Source organism: Brachycentrus maculatus, unplaced genomic scaffold, assembly GCF_059751285.1.
Source record: "Brachycentrus maculatus isolate JH-2025_06_01 unplaced genomic scaffold, ASM5975128v1 h1tg000636l, whole genome shotgun sequence".
Lineage (NCBI taxonomy): Eukaryota > Metazoa > Arthropoda > Insecta > Trichoptera > Brachycentridae > Brachycentrus > Brachycentrus maculatus.
Genome location: NW_028281372.1, coordinates 54238 through 60237, shown reverse-complemented (window position 1 = coordinate 60237; position 6000 = coordinate 54238).

Genomic DNA, 6000 nt, shown 5'->3' with positions numbered 1-6000 from the left:
CTCCGACGTCCCATGAATTATTTTTCCCAATATATTAATAATAAATCATTTTTAATTCTCATACCTAGTGGATATTTAAAAAAAAAACTAAAAAGACATATAATAATACTAAGGTATGTATTATAGGTGTCTCAATTTGAGATGAAGATCTAGCGCTTTTACACGAAAGAAGATGGATAAAGTGATCACTTAAGGCTAGCTGCCTTAAGTGATCACTTAATAAATTTGTATAATGTTCACCATTCTGACCTTTAATCGCTATATGCGATAGATATTCATCTTAGGGCGAATAATACAGTTTCTGATAGAATAAATAATCTCACATTCTGACTACCGATTTGGAAGCGAGCAGCATTTTTCAAGACATTTTATTGTGTATGCATGCTTGCAAAGACGCTTCCGTGTAATATGTATAGGTACCTTTATGTGTACCATAGGAATGTTTTTTTCTTCTTCAATAATATGGCTACCGAAAAACACGAATTTCGATATCTGCCCCATTCATCATGATATTGTATGATGTGTTTGTTCACAATCAACTTCCGCTCATGACATGGTGTAGCGTTTTAAATCATTTGGAGATCAATGCAAATATTGATTTGGGCATTAGGTGCGATTAGCAAACTTCGACAGAACAAGCCCACATTCAAGGAACACAGATTACAAGTTAACGACAAGATTATATTATATAATAACACGTACACAATTTGTTTGTTCAGTGATAAGTATCGAATTACAGGAATTCATAACCATCAGAGACATCTAGTGAATTCAGTAGAAGAACGATGTCTGTTATGCAAAAAAAAAGCTAGAATAAAGTTTATCATTTTACATGCGAGTCAGAGAATGCAAAGAAATATATATATATATATATATATATATATATATATATATATATATATATATATATATATATATATATATATATATATATATATATATATATATATATATATCCTTGATAATAAATCATGTTTTGTAATTTAAAAAGTATCAGTAGCATTATGCATTGATGGGACTAGTGTCAGTGGTTGAATATATTAGGGAAAAAAAGAAAACGAAATTAAACATGACAAAACAAAACTCGTATCCTAAACATTTGTAATACGCTTCTAAATATTTTTAGAAACTGAAAAAAACGTTTTATTGAAGGCCATTAGATGGTATGGGCACATAGGACGTAGAGAACCTGAACATGTTGTAAACCAGGCAATTGCGACATCTAGAGAGTGCGAAAAAATCACGGATGTTACAGAAAAATAATATGATTCGAGGTCGTGTCCTAGGTGACGTTGTCCATGATAGGAACTACAACCCGAGGACGAGGAGAACTGACCCCACCAGTCTGCAAAGACTAGGAAGAACAAGAAGAAAAAGACATTTCATTGTTTTTAAAAGGTGACGAAAAAGATTATGAGCGCGCAACACATACCATGAAAATATAAATTTTAAACTTTTTGACTGCGTGGTGCACGACAGGACGTTTGCGAAGTGTTCCTGAATATTATTGTACTATCAGCACCTCGACTGCGGAGTACGATAATTAATTAAAATAACTAAAAAAAAGTTCACTTCAATTATATATAACGTTTAATATTTGAATGAATATCAATACTTTTTTAATCCTTAACACATCTGCCTGCAAGGAGTTATAAAAAATTAATTTAAGTTATAATTAAAATTTAACTTTGTTTTAAAATCACTAAAAATATTTTATTATAACCTAATTATAATGTTTACCGGTTTCAAAGTTGCTTTAACCGGTTTTGTTTAAAGACTAATTCATAATAAAACACCATCTACTTAACCAATTTTTTTTGGCCGCTGGGCAAAAGAGCTTAGGTAGATCTCAACTGGCTTTATTTTTTTAACCGGTAGACATTACAATTAAGTTATAATAACATATTAAGAGTGATTTAAACACAATGTTGAATTTAATTTATAAAATGGAAAATCGCAAAATTATTGCATTAAATATAAATGATATGAATTTAAGTTATATATCAATAATAGCATCAGTTTTATGATAGCTTACATAACAGAGAGTAAAAATACCCAGACCTTTCACTCTGTGCATTCATTTCTGAGATAGGACAAGCTTATTAATGTAATTTTCATACAATCAGGTACCAGCACGAACACTCTTCAAAAGAAAGAAAAGACACAAAATAAAATGAAGAATCAAAGTAAATAGATTTTATTAAGCATGTAGGTATCTATAAATGTCTCATATACCCTTCTCTTGCGTCTCGTCCGATTTAATAAGTCAAGATTTCATTGTAACACATGGAAAATGCAGAGGTAAATCGAATTTAAATGTCTGGAATTTTCATTGTGCGCGAAAGAGATGCAACGACTCATTTCAAACCCTGTAACTCCCTTCTGTCTTCTCTTTGCTTTGAGGGGAATGCTAAACTAATGAAGTTACGGCTTTCTTTAGTGGCTTGCTCATGAATAGGAACGAAGTACAGAGTAACCGAGTAGAGCTCTCAGTGCTTATTGCAAAACAATATTTAACATAAAGTACCTATCTACTGTAGGGTCACCATATTGCCAACTTGACGAAATATACTATGTATTTTTGAGCAACTCGAAAAAATATTCGGCAGTCGATTCCAAAGCATTTGTTCATTATTAAAATCAACGAATTGTTTCATGGTAGGTGCCTACATGGAAAATAGAACATCTGAGCCCAACACTATGTGGGTGGTAGGGATTTGCTGAACGCAAGTGAATAATTATTTACAGGAGGAAAATATTGTTACAGAAAAAAATAAGTTTTTGTAAGAATATATTTGAAAGTATTATACTTTACTGGAAAGTTGTAATTTTGCTACTTACACCCTCACTGTGTTTAGATATTCTGCACATAAAATAATGAATCATTTTATGATATCATTTATTGATTCGTGGTAAAATTAACTTTGTGGTAAAATCTATCCATTTTACTTAGTTTTAAAATGACGCGGAATGCATCGAAACACGTGTCACAATAGATTTTAAGAAACAGTAGTATTAACTAAGTAAAACTTCATTAAAATGTAGGCTGTTCCAATGGAATTTCGCCAACGGGTTTCAAAGAGGCAGTTTGGGTGATATTGATCATTTTCTAATTATTTACGAGATGGAAAAATTTTTCACCCTCACTTGAAAGGAGAACATTAGATGTGTTGGGAGAAAATAACGTGTGGTCACCTTACGCTCTACATAGATTCTCCATGGACACACAGTTCGTGGTCCCGCAGGTATAACATGATTGGTGAAAGTGGCTCCTTGCGACGCCATTTTCATGTACCTGCCTATACTGTGCAAAAAAGTGTTTGGCTCAAAGAACAACTTCATATATTTTATGTAAATAAAATATATGAAAATATATTTTAGTAAAACAAAATGAAACCTAGTGTAATGTTATCATCAATACCTACATTGCTTTATGAAATAGTGAAAAAAAACTCTGCAGAAGAAAATCAGCATTGATATTATTTGAATTTTTTAATTCCATGATTTTATTGATATTACGATTGAAATCATAGATAAATATATTAACTCTCTTTATAAATTGTGTGATTATGTATATTTATAGGTACCTACATGAAATCTACTTAAAACATTGAAAAAAAATCGAAATAATATTTATACAACTTTTGTGAAAAGTAGTTAATTTAAAATGTTCTACTGAGGTATACATACATATATCGCTCACTCCATTCAACAACGTCATATATAAAAAATCGTTAATTTTTAGTTTTGCATGTTTTCGGAATGCCCATAAAATGTACTATATCCCAGCAAAAGAGGCATATTTTAAAATTAATATTTACCCGCTACAGGGCAGAAAGTGTTGCTTTTGTATTTTGAAGAAAGGGTATTGCTTAGTTATTTTTTTTAAATTTATTAAATATTTTTCAAATGGAGAAAAAAACATTTGGAGATTTGTTGCACGGTAAAAAGTTCAATAAGTGGCTTGATATTTATTTTTAATACATTTTATTCTGTTTTTAAACTTTAAAAACGATCTCCTGAAAAATTAAGTTTTTTGATATATGACGTTTTTGAAAGGAGTGAGCGATATCACATAAACACAAATACTTAAACATTACAAAGTAATTCATCAATTTTATGTTTTCTTCTGAACATACCACTGATTAACGGAATAAATAACTTATTTTATTTTCTGTAAGAAAAAAAAGTAAGTATATATATATATATGTATGAAAAAAACACATATTACAAGTTTCATAACAATGGATTTGAACTAGACATAAGAATACGAGTATTCGCCACTATTCGAATTCTATAAAAATGTCATATTTGATTTAAAAAGACACGTGTACCAGAGGAAAGTGACAGCAGGCACCATCGCGTCGCTATCTGACCCCACTCCGACCCTCTGCCTACCCCTAAATGTCGCTTCATGGGGTGTTGAGTGACACATAGGAAATTACGCCGAATCGGTGCCCCAAACCCCACGCGGTTTCTGAGGGGCTGTTCGTGTGGGGAAAGAAAAATAATGGCCTCATCTAAAGAAAATTTAATAAAAGTTGTCACAATTTTACAAAAGCCTCGTTGAAACCTCAAATATTTAATGAAAAATGTCTGTAAAATCATTTAAAGGAAATACTCGTATTGTTGAGATGTCAATTTATGTATTGCGATGGTACCTTTGCATTTTACATAAGTGAACGTATTAATAAAATAAAATAACAACTATGTATTTTTACCATATAAATTTGATTTGACCAGCAACCGGTTTTCGTCGGTTACGACAAAACCCGGTTGCTGGTCAAATAAAATTCGTGTGGAAAAAAAATACGTAGTTGTTACAATGATTAAAGAAAACACTTCGTTTTTTACCACTTGAGTTTTATTATAGACTACATGTTTCAGAAGTTAAACTTCCATCATTCAGGTCTGTATAATAACTAAAATATAAAATATATAATTTTTCTATAAATAAGGAGAGGGGAAAGTAAGGGGAAGGGGTTAGTCAAGGAACGGAGTTTGAAAACAAAGGAAAAATTGAAACATGTCTTACCACAAAGTTAATGCCGAAACAATAAATAAAATACGTAGTTGTTAGTTTATTTTAAAATATGCAGATCTACCAAGAAATGTCAGCACAAAACTTCAATTATCAATTTTAATAATGCAATAATCAAAAGACAACAGTCATTTTGTAGTTTCCGTTTTAATTTTCAGGATTTTTACAAAAAGATTTTGTGTACATGCCATACACTCGTACATAATTTGCAGGTACATACACATTAATGAGAAAGAACATCACTATCTTCCAAATGATACAAACATAATACAATACTTTTCAATACCGTACAAATCCTATATATTCTTAACGTTTGACGCACGATTATTGTACATATGAATTTATTTGTGTCTGTAGCGTTGGTGTGTAGTTTTGACTGGCGAAATAGTTGGTATAATTATTTTTCCATACATCTTGATTCCCTTTCTAAATAGTTTATTGTGATTCATCCCTCAACCCCTCTACAATTCTGTATAAATTTATATGGTAATTAAGACAAACTCGTCGCAATCCGAGAGCTTAGAACACCACAAAATGTGTTTTCGTGTATTAGGGTATATACATATGTATAGTGTATCATGGCTTTAAAGGTATTAATATCTACACAATCGTTTGAAATTTACTATGGTAAAGAAAATTTAAAAAATAAAATTATGTGTTTACTTTACTTCCCAGGATTAAAAATACACAGAAAACAAACGGAAAACTATATTTCACATAAGTTCCTATAAGTATGTATGTTTAGTTTTATCAGCTTCAATAGTATATTTGTTGATCAACATAAGCTCTCTGGTTCAATTACCGGAGTATGTATTAAAATCACTTATAATATTTTTTCACGTTTTTAGTCTTCTCAATTGACGGAACAATTTGCTTTGGGGTAATTAACAAATCAATACTGCATCAATTAAATTTTGTTCTTTATGCAGTATACAACATCAGGTACTTAAGTACTTTGG